This window comes from Aegilops tauschii, chromosome 1 (assembly GCF_002575655.3).
Source record: "Aegilops tauschii subsp. strangulata cultivar AL8/78 chromosome 1, Aet v6.0, whole genome shotgun sequence".
NCBI lineage: Eukaryota > Viridiplantae > Streptophyta > Magnoliopsida > Poales > Poaceae > Aegilops > Aegilops tauschii.
In genome coordinates, this window is record NC_053035.3 from 33,854,247 (window position 1) to 33,868,392 (window position 14,146).

A 14,146-nucleotide genomic window follows, 5' to 3' on the forward strand; every position below is an offset into this window, starting at 1 on the left:
TGTGCAATCGTGTGTGTAGTGGAGCTGGGAGGGGCAAGGATAAGGGACGAAGACGGAGGTAACATGTCGGATGCGATCATACCAGCACTAAAGCACCGGATCCCATCAGAACTCCGAAGTTAAGCGTGCTTGGGCGAGAGTAGTACTAGGATGGGTGACCTCTTGGGATGTCCTCGTGTTGCATTCCGTTTTTAATTTTTTTTGTGTCGCGTGCATAACAAAACGCACATGCGCGACATATGTTTAGCACGTTTTATTATTTTGCATGTTTACGGTAAGTTTTAGCTCGCTGCTCATTATTCACGCGTCTAGCGGCGGCAAGCGTGTTCTCAAAGGGGTCGAAACCATGGTAAATAGGCACTGGTGCGGTTGAACCGTCGTAAACCTTGTCTCCATAGTTGAGCGGGAGCGGCCAAAGGAATGTGCAATCGTGTGTGTAGTGGAGCTGGGAGGGGCAAGCATAAGGGACGAAGACGGGGGTAACATGTCGGATGCGATCATACCAGCACTAAAGCACCGGATCCCATCAGAACTCCGAAGTTAAGCGTGCATATGTTTAGCACGTTTTACTATTTTGCACGTTTACGGTAAGTTTTAGCTCGCTGCTCATTATTCACGCGTCTAGCGGCGGCAAGCGTGTTCTGAAAGGGGTCGAAACCATGGTAAATAGGCACTGGAGCGGTTGAACCGTGGTAAAACTCGTCTCCGTAGTTGAGCGGGAGCGGCCAAAGGAATGTGCAATCGTGTGTGTAGTGGAGCTGGGAGGGGCAAGCATAAGGGACGAAGACGGGGGTAACATGTCGGATGCGATCATACCAGCACTAAAGCACCGGATCCCATCAGAACTCCGAAGTTAAGCGTGCTTGGGCGAGAGTAGTACTAGGATGGGTGACCTCCTGGGAAGTCCTCGTGTTGCATTCCCTTTTTAATTTTTTTTGCGCCGCGTGCAAAAGAAAACGCACGTGCGCGACATATGTTTTGCACGTTTACGGTAAGTTTTAGCTCGCTGCTCATTATTCACGCGTCTAGCGGCGGCAAGCGTGTTCTGAAAGGGGTCGAAACCATGGTAAATAGGCACTGGAGTGGTTGAACCGTGGTAAAACTCGTCTCCGTAGTTGAGCGGGAGCGGCCAAAGGAATGTGCAATCGTGTGTGTAGTGGAGCTGGGAGGGGCAAGCATAAGGGACGAAGACGGGGGTAACATGTCGGATGCGATCATACCAGCACTAAAGCACCGGATCCCATCAGAACTCCGAAGTTAAGCGTGCATATGTTTCGCACGTTTTACTATTTTGCACGTTTACGGTAAGTATTAGCTCGCTGCTCATTATTCACGCGTCTAGCGGCGGCAAGCGTGTTCTGAAAGGGGTCGAAACCATGGTAAATAGGCACTGGAGCAGTTGAACCGTGGTAAAACTCGTCTCCGTAGTTGAGCGGGAGCGGCCAAAGGAATGTGCAATCGTGTGTGTAGTGGAGCTGGGAGGGGCAAGCATAAGGGACGAAGACGGGGGTAACATGTCGGATGCGATCATACCAGCACTAAAGCACCGGATCCCATCAGAACTCCGAAGTTAAGCGTGCTTGGGCGAGAGTAGTTCTAGGATGGGTGACCTCCTTGGAAGTCCTCGTGTTGCATTCCCTTTTTAATTTTTTTGGGCCGCGTGCAAAAGAAAACGCACGTGCGCGACATATGTTTAGCACGTTTTATTATTTTGCACGTTTACGGTAAGTTTTAGCTCGCTGCTCATTATTCACGCGTCTAGCGGCGGCGAGCGTGTTCTGAAAGGGGTCGAAACCATGGTAAATAGGCACTAGTGCGGTTGAACCGTCGTAAACCTTGTCTCCATAGTTGAGCGGGAGCGGCCAAAGGAACGTGCAATCGTGTGTGTAGTGGAGCTGGGAGGGGCAAGCATAAGGGACGAAGACAGGGGTAACATGTCGGATGCGATCATACCAGCACTAAAGCACCGGATCCCATCAGAACTCCGAAGTTAAGCGTGCATATGTTTAGCACGTTTTACTATTTTGCACGTTTACGGTAAGTTTTAGCTCGCTGCTCATTATTCACGCGTCTAGCGGCGGCAAGCGTGTTCTGAAAGGGGTCGAAACCATGGTAAATAGGCACTGGAGCGGTTGAACCGTGGTAAAACTCGTCTCCGTAGTTGAGCGGGAGCGGCCAAAGGAATGTGCAATCGTGTGTGTAGTGGAGCTGGGAGGGGCAAGCATAAGGGACGAAGACGGGGGTAACATGTCGGATGCGATCATACCAGCACTAAAGCACCGGATCCCATCAGAACTCCGAAGTTAAGCGTGCTTGGGCGAGAGTAGTACTAGGATGGGTGACCTCCTGGGAAGTCCTCGTGTTGCATTCCCTTTTTAATTTTTTTTGCGCCGCGTGCAAAAGAAAACGCACGTGCGCGACATATGTTTTGCACGTTTACGGTAAGTTTTAGCTCGCTGCTCATTATTCACGCGTCTAGCGGCGGCAAGCGTGTTCTGAAAGGGGTCGAAACCATGGTAAATAGGCACTGGAGTGGTTGAACCGTGGTAAAACTCGTCTCCGTAGTTGAGCGGGAGCGGCCAAAGGAATGTGCAATCGTGTGTGTAGTGGAGCTGGGAGGGGCAAGCATAAGGGACGAAGACGGGGGTAACATGTCGGATGCTATCATACCAGCACTAAAGCACCGGATCCCATCAGAACTCCGAAGTTAAGCGTGCATATGTTTCGCACGTTTTACTATTTTGCACGTTTACGGTAAGTATTAGCTCGCTGCTCATTATTCACGCGTCTAGCGGCGGCAAGCGTGTTCTGAAAGGGGTCGAAACCATGGTAAATAGGCACTGGAGCGGTTGAACCGTGGTAAAACTCGTCTCCGTAGTTGAGCGGGAGCGGCCAAAGGAATGTGCAATCGTGTGTGTAGTGGAGCTGGGAGGGGCAAGCATAAGGGACGAAGACGGGGGTAACATGTCGGATGCGATCATACCAGCACTAAAGCACCGGATCCCATCAGAACTCCGAAGTTAAGCGTGCTTGGGCGAGAGTAGTACTAGGATGGGTGACCTCCTTGGAAGTCCTCGTGTTGCATTCCCTTTTTAATTTTTTTGCGCCGTGTGCAAAACAAAACGCACGTGCGCGACATATGTTTAGCACGTTTTATTATTTTGCACGTTTACGGTAAGTTTTAGCTGTTTTAGCTCGCTGCTCATTATTCACGCGTCTAGCGGCGGCAGGCGTGTTCTGAAAGGGGTCGAAATCATGGTAAATAGGCACTGGTGCGGTTGAACCGTGGTAAAACTCGTCTCCGTAGTTGAGCGGGAGCGGCCAAAGGAATGTGCAATCGTGTGTGTAGCGGAGCTGGGAGGGGCAAGCATAAGGGACGAAGACGGGGGTAACATGTTGGATGCGATCATACCAGCACTAAAGCATCGGATCCCATCAAAACTCCGAAGTTAAGCGTGCGTGGGCGAGAGTAGTACTAGGATGGGTGACCTCCTGGGAAGTCGTCGTGTTGCATTCCTTTTTTAATTTTTTTTGCGCCGCGTGCATAACAAAACGCACGTGCGCGACATATGTTTAGCACGTTTTATTATTTTGCACGTTTACGATAAGTTTTAGCTCGCTGCTCATTATTCACACGTCTAGCGGCGGCAAGCGTGTTCTGAAAGTGGTCGAAACCATGGTAAATAGGCACTGGTGCGGTTGAACCGTGGTAAAACTCGTCTCCGTAGTTGAGCGGGAGCGGCCAAAGGAATGTGTAATCGTGTGTGTAGTGGAGCTGGGAGGGGCAAGCATAAGGGGCGAAGACGGGGGTAACATGTCGGATGCGATCATACCAGCACTAAAGCACCGGATCCCATCAGAACTTCGTAGTTAAGCGTGCTTGGGCGAGAGTAGTACTAGGATGGGTGACCTCCTGGGAAGTCCTCGTGTTGCATTCACACGAGCGCGACGTATGTTTAGCACGTTTTATTATTTTGCACGTTTACGGTAAGTTTTAGCTCGCTGCTCATTATTCACGCGTCTAGCGGCGGCAAGCGTGTTCTGAAAGGGGTCGAAACCATGGTAAATAGGCACTGGTGCGGTTGAACCGTGGTAGGATGGGTGACCTCCTGGGAAGTCCTCGTGTTGCATTCACACGAGCGCGACGTATGTTTAGCACGTTTTATTATTTTGCACGTTTACGGTAAGTTTTAGCTCGCTGCTCATTATTCACGCGTCTAGCGGCGGCAAGCGTGTTCTGAAAGGGGTCGAAACCATGGTAAATAGGCACTGGAGCGGTTGAACCGTGGTAAAACTCGTCTCCGTAGTTGAGCGGGAGCGGCCAAAGGAATGTGCAATCGTGTGTGTAGTGGAGCTGGGAGGGGCAAGCATAAGGGACGAAGACGGGGTTAACATGTCGGATTCGATCATACCAGCACTAAAGCACCGGATCCCATCAGAACTCCGAAGTTAAGCGTGCTTGGGCGAGAGTAGTACTAGGATGGGTGACCTCCTGGGAAGTCCTCGTGTTGCATTCCCATTTTAATTTTTTTTGCGCCGCGTGCAAAAGAAAACGCACGTGCGCGACATATGTTTTGCACGTTTACGGTAAGTTTTAGCTCGCTGCTCATTATTCACGCGTCTAGCGGCGGCAAGCGTGTTCTGAAAGGGGTCGAAACCATGGTAAATAGGCACTGGAGTGGTTGAACCGTGGTAAAACTCGTCTCCGTAGTTGAGCGGGAGCGGCCAAAGGAATGTGCAATCGTGTGTGTAGTGGAGCTGGGAGGGGCAAGCATAAGGGACGAAGACGGGGGTAACATGTCGGATGCGATCATACCAGCACTAAAGCACCGGATCCCATCAGAACTCCGAAGTTAAGCGTGCATATGTTTCGCACGTTTTACTATTTTGCACGTTTACGGTAAGTATTAGCTCGCTGCTCATTATTCACGCGTCTAGCGGCGGCAAGCGTGTTCTGAAAGGGGTCGAAACCATGGTAAATAGGCACTGGAGCGGTTGAACCGTGGTAAAACTCGTCTCCGTAGTTGAGCGGGAGCGGCCAAAGTAATGTGCAATCGTGTGTGTAGTGGAGCTGGGAGGGGCAAGCATAAGGGACGAAGACGGGGGTAACATGTCGGATGCGATCATACCAGCACTAAAGCACCGGATCCCATCAGAACTCCGAAGTTAAGCGTGCTTGGGCGAGAGTAGTACTAGGATGGGTGACCTCCTTGGAAGTCCTCGTGTTGCATTCCCTTTTTAATTTTTTTGGGCCGCGTGCAAAAGAAAACGCACGTGCGCGACATATGTTTAGCACGTTTTATTATTTTGCACGTTTACGGTAAGTTTTAGCTCGCTGCTCATTATTCACGCGTCTAGCGGCGGCGAGCGTGTTCTGAAAGGGGTCGAAACCATGGTAAATAGGCACTGGTGCGGTTGAACCGTCGTAAACCTTGTCTCCATAGTTGAGCGGGAGCGGCCAAAGGAATGTGCAATCGTGTGTGTAGTGGAGCTGGGAGGGGCAAGCATAAGGGACGAAGACGGGGGTAACATGTCGGATGCGATCATACCAGCACTAAAGCACCGGATCCCATCAGAACTCCGAAGTTAAGCGTGCACATGTTTAGCACGTTTTACTATTTTGCACGTTTACGGTAAGTTTTAGCTCGCTGCTCATTATTCACGCGTCTAGCGGCGGCAAGCGTGTTCTGAAAGGGGTCGAAACCATGGTAAATAGGCACTGGAGCGGTTGAACTGTGGTAAAACTCGTCTCCGTAGTTGAGCGGGAGCGGCCAAAGGAATGTGCAATCGTGTGTGTAGTGGAGCTGGGAGGGGCAAGCATAAGGGACGAAGACGGGGGTAACATGTCGGATGCGATCATACCAGCACTAAAGCACCGGATCCCATCAGAACTCCGAAGTTAAGCGTGCTTGGGCGAGAGTAGTACTAGGATGGGTGACCTCCTGGGAAGTCCTCGTGTTGCATTCCCTTTTTAATTTTTTTTGCGCCGCGTGCAAAAGAAAACGCACGTGCGCGACATATGTTTTGCACGTTTACGGTAAGTTTTAGCTCGCTGCTCATTATTCACGCGTCTAGCGGCGGCAAGCGTGTTCTGAAAGGGGTCGAAACCATGGTAAATAGGCACTGGAGTGGTTGAACCGTGGTAAAACTCGTCTCCGTAGTTGAGCGGGAGCGGCCAAAGGAATGTGCAATCGTGTGTGTAGTGGAGCTGGGAGGGGCAAGCATAAGGGACGAAGACGGGGGTAACATGTCGGATGCGATCATACCAGCACTAAAGCACCGGATCCCATCAGAACTCCGAAGTTAAGCGTGCATATGTTTCGCACGTTTTACTATTTTGCACGTTTACGGTAAGTATTAGCTCGCTGCTCATTATTCACGCGTCTAGCGGCGGCAAGCGTGTTCTGAAAGGGGTCGAAACCATGGTAAATAGGCACTGGAGCGGTTGAACCGTGGTAAAACTCGTCTCCGTAGTTGAGCGGGAGCGGCCAAAGGAATGTGCAATCGTGTGTGTAGTGGAGCTGGGAGGGGCAAGCATAAGGGACGAAGACGGGGGTAACATGTCGGATGCGATCATACCAGCACTAAAGCACCGGATCCCATCAGAACTCCGAAGTTAAGCGTGCTTGGGCGAGAGTAGTACTAGGATGGGTGACCTCCTTGGAAGTCCTCGTGTTGCATTCCCTTTTTAATTTTTTTGCGCCGTGTGCAAAACAAAACGCACGTGCGCGACATATGTTTAGCACGTTTTATTATTTTGCACGTTTACGGTAAGTTTTAGCTGTTTTAGCTCGCTGCTCATTATTCACGCGTCTAGCGGCGGCAGGCGTGTTCTGAAAGGGGTCGAAATCATGGTAAATAGGCACTGGTGCGGTTGAACCGTGGTAAAACTCGTCTCCGTAGTTGAGCGGGAGCGGCCAAAGGAATGTGCAATCGTGTGTGTAGCGGAGCTGGGAGGGGCAAGCATAAGGGACGAAGACGGGGGTAACATGTTGGATGCGATCATACCAGCACTAAAGCATCGGATCCCATCAAAACTCCGAAGTTAAGCGTGCGTGGGCGAGAGTAGTACTAGGATGGGTGACCTCCTGGGAAGTCGTCGTGTTGCATTCCTTTTTTAATTTTTTTTGCGCCGCGTGCATAACAAAACGCACGTGCGCGACATATGTTTAGCACGTTTTATTATTTTGCACGTTTACGATAAGTTTTAGCTCGCTGCTCATTATTCACACGTCTAGCGGCGGCAAGCGTGTTCTGAAAGTGGTCGAAACCATGGTAAATAGGCACTGGTGCGGTTGAACCGTGGTAAAACTCGTCTCCGTAGTTGAGCGGGAGCGGCCAAAGGAATGTGTAGTGTGTAGTGGAGCTGGGAGGGGCAAGCATAAGGGGCGAAGACGGGGGTAACATGTTGGATGCGATCATACCAGCACTAAAGCACCGGATCCCATCAGAACTCCGTAGTTAAGCGTGCTTGGGCGAGAGTAGTACTAGGATGGGTGACCTCCTGGGAAGTCCTCGTGTTGCATTCCCTTTTTAATTTTTTTTGCGCCGCGTGCAAAAGAAAACGCACGTGCGCGACATATGTTTTGCACGTTTACGGTAAGTTTTAGCTCGCTGCTCATTATTCACGCGTCTAGCGGCGGCAAGCGTGTTCTGAAAGGGGTCGAAACCATGGTAAATAGGCACTGGAGTGGTTGAACCGTGGTAAAACTCGTCTCCGTAGTTGAGCGGGAGCGGCCAAAGGAATGTGCAATCGTGTGTGTAGTGGAGCTGGGAGGGGCAAGCATAAGGGACGAAGACGGGGGTAACATGTCGGATGCGATCATACCAGCACTAAAGCACCGGATCCCATCAGAACTCCGAAGTTAAGCGTGCTTGGGCGAGAGTAGTACTAGGATGGGTGACCTCCTTGGAAGTCCTCGTGTTGCATTCCCTTTTTAATTTTTTTGCGCCGTGTGCAAAACAAAACGCACGTGCGCGACATATGTTTAGCACGTTTTATTATTTTGCACGTTTACGGTAAGTTTTAGCTGTTTTAGCTCGCTGCTCATTATTCACGCGTCTAGCGGCGGCAGGCGTGTTCTGAAAGGGGTCGAAATCATGGTAAATAGGCACTGGTGCGGTTGAACCGTGGTAAAACTCGTCTCCGTAGTTGAGCGGGAGCGGCCAAAGGAATGTGCAATCGTGTGTGTAGCGGAGCTGGGAGGGGCAAGCATAAGGGACGAAGACGGGGGTAACATGTTGGATGCGATCATACCAGCACTAAAGCATCGGATCCCATCAAAACTCCGAAGTTAAGCGTGTGTGGGCGAGAGTAGTACTAGGATGGGTGACCTCCTGGGAAGTCGTCGTGTTGCATTCCTTTTTTAATTTTTTTTGCGCCGCGTGCATAACAAAACGCACGTGCGCGACATATGTTTAGCACGTTTTATTATTTTGCACGTTTACGATAAGTTTTAGCTCGCTGCTCATTATTCACACGTCTAGCGGCGGCAAGCGTGTTCTGAAAGTGGTCGAAACCATGGTAAATAGGCACTGGTGCGGTTGAACCGTGGTAAAACTCGTCTCCGTAGTTGAGCGGGAGCGGCCAAAGGAATGTGTAGTGTGTAGTGGAGCTGGGAGGGGCAAGCATAAGGGGCGAAGACGGGGGTAACATGTTGGATGCGATCATACCAGCACTAAAGCACCGGATCCCATCAGAACTCCGTAGTTAAGCGTGCTTGGGCGAGAGTAGTACTAGGATGGGTGACCTCCTGGGAAGTCCTCGTGTTGCATTCCCTTTTTAATTTTTTTTGCGCCGCGTGCAAAAGAAAACGCACGTGCGCGACATATGTTTTGCACGTTTACGGTAAGTTTTAGCTCGCTGCTCATTATTCACGCGTCTAGCGGCGGCAAGCGTGTTCTGAAAGGGGTCGAAACCATGGTAAATAGGCACTGGAGTGGTTGAACCGTGGTAAAACTCGTCTCCGTAGTTGAGCGGGAGCGGCCAAAGGAATGTGCAATCGTGTGTGTAGTGGAGCTGGGAGGGGCAAGCATAAGGGACGAAGACGGGGGTAACATGTCGGATGCGATCATACCAGCACTAAAGCACCGGATCCCATCAGAACTCCGAAGTTAAGCGTGCTTGGGCGAGAGTAGTACTAGGATGGGTGACCTCCTGGGAAGTCCTCGTGTTGCATTCCCATTTTAATTTTTTTTGCGCCGCGTGCAAAAGAAAACGCACGTGCGCGACATATGTTTTGCACGTTTACGGTAAGTTTTAGCTCGCTGCTCATTATTCACGCGTCTAGCGGCGGCAAGCGTGTTCTGAAAGGGGTCGAAACCATGGTAAATAGGCACTGGAGTGGTTGAACCGTGGTAAAACTCGTCTCCGTAGTTGAGCGGGAGCGGCCAAAGGAATGTGCAATCGTGTGTGTAGTGGAGCTGGGAGGGGCAAGCATAAGGGACGAAGACGGGGGTAACATGTCGGATGCGATCATACCAGCACTAAAGCACCGGATCCCATCAGAACTCCGAAGTTAAGCGTGCATATGTTTCGCACGTTTTACTATTTTGCACGTTTACGGTAAGTATTAGCTCGCTGCTCATTATTCACGCGTCTAGCGGCGGCAAGCGTGTTCTGAAAGGGGTCGAAACCATGGTAAATAGGCACTGGAGCGGTTGAACCGTGGTAAAACTCGTCTCCGTAGTTGAGCGGGAGCGGCCAAAGGAATGTGCAATCGTGTGTGTAGTGGAGCTGGGAGGGGCAAGCATAAGGGACGAAGACGGGGGTAACATGTCGGATGCGATCATACCAGCACTAAAGCACCGGATCCCATCAGAACTCCGAAGTTAAGCGTGCTTGGGCGAGAGTAGTACTAGGATGGGTGACCTCCTTGGAAGTCCTCGTGTTGCATTCACACGAGCGCGACGTATGTTTAGCACGTTTTATTATTTTGCACGTTTACGGTAAGTTTTAGCTCGCTGCTCATTATTCACGCGTCTAGCGGCGGCAAGCGTGTTCTGAAAGGGGTCGAAACCATGGTAAATAGGCACTGGTGCGGTTGAACCGTGGTAAAACTCGTCTCCGTAGTTGAGCGGGAGCGGCCAAAGGAATGTGCAATCGTGTGTGTAGTGGAGCTGGGAGGGGCAAGCATAAGGGACGAAGACGGGGGTAACATGTCGGATGCGATCACACCAGCACTAAAGCACCGGATCCCATCAGAACTCCGAAGTTAAGCGTGCTTGGGCGAGAGTAGTACTAGGATGGGTGACCTCCTGGGAAGTCCTCGTGTTGCATTCACACGAGCGCGACGTATGTTTAGCACGTTTTATTATTTTGCACGTTTACGGTAAGTTTTAGCTCGCTGCTCATTATTCACGCGTCTAGCGGCGGCAAGCGTGTTCTGAAAGGGGTCGAAACCATGGTAAATAGGCACTGGAGTGGTTGAACCGTGGTAAAACTCGTCTCCGTAGTTGAGCGGGAGCGGCCAAAGGAATGTGCAATCGTGTGTGTAGTGGAGCTGGGAGGGGCAAGCATAAGGGACGAAGACGGGGGTAACATGTCGGATGCGATCATACCAGCACTAAAGCACCGGATCCCATCAGAACTCCGAAGTTAAGCGTGCATATGTTTAGCATGTTTTACTATTTTGCACGTTTACGGTAAGTATTAGCTCGCTGCTCATTATTCACGCGTCTAGCGGCGGCAAGCGTGTTCTTAAAGGGGTCGAAACCATGGTAAATAGGCACTGGAGCGGTTGAACCGTGGTAAAACTCGTCTCCGTAGTTGAGCGGGAGCGGCCAAAGGAATGTGCAATCGTGTGTGTAGTGGAGCTGGGAGGGGCAAGCATAAGGGACGAAGACGGGGGTAACATGTCGGATGCGATCATACCAGCACTAAAGCACCGGATCCCATCAGAACTCCGAAGTTAAGCGTGCTTGGGCGAGAGTAGTACTAGGATGGGTAACCTCCTTGGAAGTCCTCGTGTTGCATTCCCTTTTTAATTTTTTTTGCGCCGCGTGCAAAAGAAAACGCACGTGCGCGACATATGTTTAGCACGTTTTATTATTTTGCACGTTTACGGTAAGTTTTAGCTCGCTGCTCATTATTCACGCGTCTAGCGGCGGCGAGCGTGTTCTGAAAGGGGTCGAAACCATGGTAAATAGGCACTGGTGCGGTTGAACCGTGGTAAAACTCGTCTCCGTAGTTGAGCGGGAGCGGCCAAAGGAATGTGTAATCGTGTGTGTAGTGGAGCTGGGAGGGGCAAGCATAAGGGACGAAGACGGGGGTAACATGTCGGATGCGATCATACCAGCACTAAAGCACCGGATCCCATCAGAACTCCGTAGTTAAGCGTGCTTGGGCGAGAGTAGTACTAGGATGGGTGACCTCCTGGGAAGTCCTCGTGTTGCATTCACACGAGCGCGACGTATGTTTAGCACGTTTTATTATTTTGCACGTTTACGGTAAGTTTTAGCTCGCTGCTCATTATTCACGCGTCTAGCGGCGGCAAGCGTGTTCTGAAAGGGGTCGAAACCATGGTAAATAGGCACTGGTGCGGTTGAACCGTGGTAAAACTCGTCTCCGTAGTTGAGCGGGAGCGGCCAAAGGAATGTGCAATCGTGTGTGTAGTGGAGCTGGGAGGGGCAAGCATAAGGGACGAAGACGGGGGTAACATGTCGGATGCGGTCACACCAGCACTAAAGCACCGGATCCCATCAGAACTCCGAAGTTAAGCGTGCTTCGGCGAGAGTAGTACTTCGTGTTGCATTCCCTTTTTTTTTTGCGCCGCGTGCAAAACAAAACGCACGTGCGCGACATATGTTTAGCACGTTTTATTATTTTGCACGTTTACGGTAAGTTTTAGCTCGCTCCTCATTATTCACGTGTCTAGCGGCGGCAAGCGTGTTCTCAAAGGGGTCGAAACCATGGTAAATAGGCACTGGTGCGGTTGAACAGTGGTAAAACTCGTCTCCGTAGTTGAGCGGGAGCGGCCAAAGGAATGTGCAATCGTGTGTGTAGTGGAGCTGGGAGGGGCAAGCATAAGGGACGAAGACGGGGGTAACATGTCGGATGCGATCATACCAGCACTAAAGCACCGGATCCCATCAGAACTCCGAAGTTAAGCGTGCTTGAGCGAGAGTAGTACTAGGATGGGTGACCTCTTGGGAAGTCCTCGTGTTGCATTCCGTTTTTAATTTTTTTGCGCCGCGTGCAAAAGAAAACGCACGTGCGCGACATATGTTTTGCACGTTTTACTATTTTGCACGTTTACGGTAAGTTTTAGCTCGCTGCTCATTATTCACGCGTCTAGCGGCGGCAAGCGTGTTCTGAAAGGGGTCGAAACCATGGTAAATAGGCACTGGAGTGGTTGAACCGTGGTAAAACTCGTCTCCGTAGTTGAGCGGGAGCGGCCAAAGGAATGTGCAATCGTGTGTGTAGTGGAGCTGGGAGGGGCAAGCATAAGGGACGAAGACGGGGGTAACATGTCGGATGCGATCATACCAGCACTAAAGCACCGGATCCCATCAGAACTCCGAAGTTAAGCGTGCATATGTTTAGCACGTTTTACTATTTTGGACGTTTACGGTAAGTATTAGCTCGCTGCTCATTATTCACGCGTCTAGCGGCGGCAAGCGTGTTCTGAAAGGGGTCGAAACCATGGTAAATAGGCACTGGAGCGGTTGAACCGTGGTAAAACTCGTCTCCGTAGTTGAGCGGGAGCGGCCAAAGGAATGTGCAATCGTGTGTGTAGTGGAGCTGGGAGGGGCAAGCATAAGGGACGAAAACGGGGGTAACATGTCGGATGCGATCATACCAGCACTAAAGAACCGGATCCCATCAGAACTCCGAAGCTAAGCGTGCTTGGGCGAGAGTAGTACTAGGATGGGGAAGTCCTCGTGTTGCATTCCCTTTTTAATTTTTTTGCGCCGCGTGCAAAACAAAACGCACCTGCGCGACATATGTTTAGCACGTTTTATTATTTTGCACATTTGCGGTAAGTTTTAGCTCGCTGCTCATTATTCACGTGTCTAGCGGCGGCAAGCGTGTTCTGAAAGGGGTCGAAACCATGGCAAATAGGCACTGGTGCGGTTGAACCATGGTAAACTCGTCTCCGTAGTTGAGCGGGAGTGGCCAAAGGAATGTGCAATCATGTGTGTAGTGGTGCTGGGAGGGGCAAGCATAAGGGACGCAGACGGGGGTGACATGTCGGATGCGATCATACCAGCACTAAAGCACCGGATCCCATCAGAACTCCGAAGTTAAGCTTGCTTGGGCGAGAGTAGTACTAGGATGGGTGACCTCCTGGGAAGTCCTCGTGTTGCATTCCCTTTTTAATTTTTTTGCGCCGCGTGCAAAACAAAACGCACGTGCGCGACAAATGTTTAGCACGTTTTATTATTTTGCACATTTGCGGTAAGTTTTAGCTCGCTGCTCATTATTCACGTGTCTAGCGGCGGCAAGCGTGTTCTCAAAGGGGTCGAAACCATGGTAAATAGGCACTGGTGCGGTTGAACCGTGGTAAAACTCGTCTCCGTAGTTGAGCGGGAGCGGCCAAAGGAATGTGCAATCGTGTGTGTAGTGGAGCTGGGAGGGGCAAGCATAAGGGACGAAGGCGGGGGTAACATGTCGGATACGATCATACCATCACATAAGCACCGGATGCCATCAGAACTCCGAAGTTAAGTGTGCTTGGGCGAGTGTAGTATTAGGATGGGTGACCTCCTGGGAAGTCCTCGTGTTGCATTCCCTTTTTAATTTTTTTTGCGCCGCGTGCAAAAGAAAACGCACGTGCGCGACATATGTTTAGCACGTTTTATTATTTTGCACGTTTACGGTAAGTTTTAGCTCGCTGCTCATTATTCACGCGTCTAGCGGCGGCAAGCGTGTTCTGAAAGGGGTCGAAACCATGGTAAATAGGTACTGGTGCGGTTGAACCGTGGTAAACTCGTCTCCGTAGTTGAGCGGGAGCGGCCAATGGAATGTGCAATCGTGTGTGTAGTGGAGCTGGGAGGGGCAAGCATAAGGGACGAAAACGGGGGTAACATGTCGGATGCGATCATACCAGCACTAAAGAACCGGATCCCATCAGAACTCCGAAGCTAAGCGTGCTTGGGCGAGAGTAGTACTAGGATGGGGAAGTCCTCGTGTTGCATTCCCTTT

At 50.9% G+C, this 14,146-nt stretch overlaps 24 non-coding genes and 3 pseudogenes across 24 annotated transcripts; all 27 read left to right on the forward strand.

Moving 5' to 3' along the window:
• Positions 1-68: 68 nt before the first annotated feature.
• LOC141039587 (5S ribosomal RNA) lies at positions 69-187 on the forward strand. The gene has a single exon (XR_012200516.1). It is a non-coding gene; the product is annotated as a 5S ribosomal RNA (ribosomal RNA).
• A 615-nt stretch (positions 188-802) lies between these two features.
• On the forward strand, positions 803-921 carry LOC141040400 (5S ribosomal RNA). Its single transcript, XR_012201303.1, has one exon. It is a non-coding gene; the product is annotated as a 5S ribosomal RNA (ribosomal RNA).
• A 598-nt stretch (positions 922-1,519) lies between these two features.
• On the forward strand, positions 1,520-1,638 carry LOC141039663 (5S ribosomal RNA). The gene has a single exon (XR_012200593.1). It is a non-coding gene; the product is annotated as a 5S ribosomal RNA (ribosomal RNA).
• Positions 1,639-2,252: 614 nt separating this feature from the next.
• LOC141040401 (5S ribosomal RNA) lies at positions 2,253-2,371 on the forward strand. The gene has a single exon (XR_012201304.1). It is a non-coding gene; the product is annotated as a 5S ribosomal RNA (ribosomal RNA).
• Positions 2,372-2,969: 598 nt separating this feature from the next.
• On the forward strand, positions 2,970-3,088 carry LOC141040555 (5S ribosomal RNA). The gene has a single exon (XR_012201458.1). It is a non-coding gene; the product is annotated as a 5S ribosomal RNA (ribosomal RNA).
• Positions 3,089-3,398: 310 nt separating this feature from the next.
• Positions 3,399-3,517, forward strand: LOC141040056 (5S ribosomal RNA). The gene has a single exon (XR_012200986.1). It is a non-coding gene; the product is annotated as a 5S ribosomal RNA (ribosomal RNA).
• Positions 3,518-3,819: 302 nt separating this feature from the next.
• Positions 3,820-3,938, forward strand: LOC141039597 (5S ribosomal RNA). The gene has a single exon (XR_012200527.1). It is a non-coding gene; the product is annotated as a 5S ribosomal RNA (ribosomal RNA).
• Positions 3,939-4,398: 460 nt separating this feature from the next.
• On the forward strand, positions 4,399-4,517 carry LOC141039581 (5S ribosomal RNA). Its single transcript, XR_012200510.1, has one exon. It is a non-coding gene; the product is annotated as a 5S ribosomal RNA (ribosomal RNA).
• A 598-nt stretch (positions 4,518-5,115) lies between these two features.
• LOC141040556 (5S ribosomal RNA) lies at positions 5,116-5,234 on the forward strand. The gene has a single exon (XR_012201459.1). It is a non-coding gene; the product is annotated as a 5S ribosomal RNA (ribosomal RNA).
• Positions 5,235-5,848: 614 nt separating this feature from the next.
• On the forward strand, positions 5,849-5,967 carry LOC141040403 (5S ribosomal RNA). Its single transcript, XR_012201306.1, has one exon. It is a non-coding gene; the product is annotated as a 5S ribosomal RNA (ribosomal RNA).
• Positions 5,968-6,565: 598 nt separating this feature from the next.
• On the forward strand, positions 6,566-6,684 carry LOC141040557 (5S ribosomal RNA). The gene has a single exon (XR_012201460.1). It is a non-coding gene; the product is annotated as a 5S ribosomal RNA (ribosomal RNA).
• Positions 6,685-6,994: 310 nt separating this feature from the next.
• On the forward strand, positions 6,995-7,113 carry LOC141040058 (5S ribosomal RNA). Its single transcript, XR_012200988.1, has one exon. It is a non-coding gene; the product is annotated as a 5S ribosomal RNA (ribosomal RNA).
• A 297-nt stretch (positions 7,114-7,410) lies between these two features.
• Positions 7,411-7,529, forward strand: LOC141040484 (5S ribosomal RNA). Its single transcript, XR_012201387.1, has one exon. It is a non-coding gene; the product is annotated as a 5S ribosomal RNA (ribosomal RNA).
• A 285-nt stretch (positions 7,530-7,814) lies between these two features.
• On the forward strand, positions 7,815-7,933 carry LOC141040559 (5S ribosomal RNA). Its single transcript, XR_012201462.1, has one exon. It is a non-coding gene; the product is annotated as a 5S ribosomal RNA (ribosomal RNA).
• Positions 7,934-8,243: 310 nt separating this feature from the next.
• LOC141040084 (5S ribosomal RNA) lies at positions 8,244-8,362 on the forward strand. The gene has a single exon (XR_012201015.1). It is a non-coding gene; the product is annotated as a 5S ribosomal RNA (ribosomal RNA).
• Positions 8,363-8,659: 297 nt separating this feature from the next.
• LOC141040485 (5S ribosomal RNA) lies at positions 8,660-8,778 on the forward strand. The gene has a single exon (XR_012201388.1). It is a non-coding gene; the product is annotated as a 5S ribosomal RNA (ribosomal RNA).
• Positions 8,779-9,063: 285 nt separating this feature from the next.
• On the forward strand, positions 9,064-9,182 carry LOC141040404 (5S ribosomal RNA). Its single transcript, XR_012201307.1, has one exon. It is a non-coding gene; the product is annotated as a 5S ribosomal RNA (ribosomal RNA).
• A 598-nt stretch (positions 9,183-9,780) lies between these two features.
• LOC141039442 (5S ribosomal RNA) lies at positions 9,781-9,899 on the forward strand. The gene has a single exon (XR_012200371.1). It is a non-coding gene; the product is annotated as a 5S ribosomal RNA (ribosomal RNA).
• Positions 9,900-10,163: 264 nt separating this feature from the next.
• On the forward strand, positions 10,164-10,282 carry LOC141039409 (5S ribosomal RNA). The gene has a single exon (XR_012200338.1). It is a non-coding gene; the product is annotated as a 5S ribosomal RNA (ribosomal RNA).
• A 577-nt stretch (positions 10,283-10,859) lies between these two features.
• LOC141039499 (5S ribosomal RNA) lies at positions 10,860-10,978 on the forward strand. Its single transcript, XR_012200428.1, has one exon. It is a non-coding gene; the product is annotated as a 5S ribosomal RNA (ribosomal RNA).
• A 302-nt stretch (positions 10,979-11,280) lies between these two features.
• On the forward strand, positions 11,281-11,399 carry LOC141039337 (5S ribosomal RNA). Its single transcript, XR_012200266.1, has one exon. It is a non-coding gene; the product is annotated as a 5S ribosomal RNA (ribosomal RNA).
• A 264-nt stretch (positions 11,400-11,663) lies between these two features.
• On the forward strand, positions 11,664-11,756 carry LOC141040157 (5S ribosomal RNA; annotated as a pseudogene).
• A 297-nt stretch (positions 11,757-12,053) lies between these two features.
• Positions 12,054-12,172, forward strand: LOC141039547 (5S ribosomal RNA). The gene has a single exon (XR_012200476.1). It is a non-coding gene; the product is annotated as a 5S ribosomal RNA (ribosomal RNA).
• Positions 12,173-12,786: 614 nt separating this feature from the next.
• Positions 12,787-12,894, forward strand: LOC141040126 (5S ribosomal RNA; annotated as a pseudogene).
• Positions 12,895-13,194: 300 nt separating this feature from the next.
• On the forward strand, positions 13,195-13,313 carry LOC141039464 (5S ribosomal RNA). The gene has a single exon (XR_012200393.1). It is a non-coding gene; the product is annotated as a 5S ribosomal RNA (ribosomal RNA).
• Positions 13,314-13,614: 301 nt separating this feature from the next.
• On the forward strand, positions 13,615-13,733 carry LOC141040118 (5S ribosomal RNA). Its single transcript, XR_012201047.1, has one exon. It is a non-coding gene; the product is annotated as a 5S ribosomal RNA (ribosomal RNA).
• Positions 13,734-14,034: 301 nt separating this feature from the next.
• LOC141040127 (5S ribosomal RNA) lies at positions 14,035-14,142 on the forward strand (annotated as a pseudogene).
• Positions 14,143-14,146: the final 4 nt, after the last annotated feature.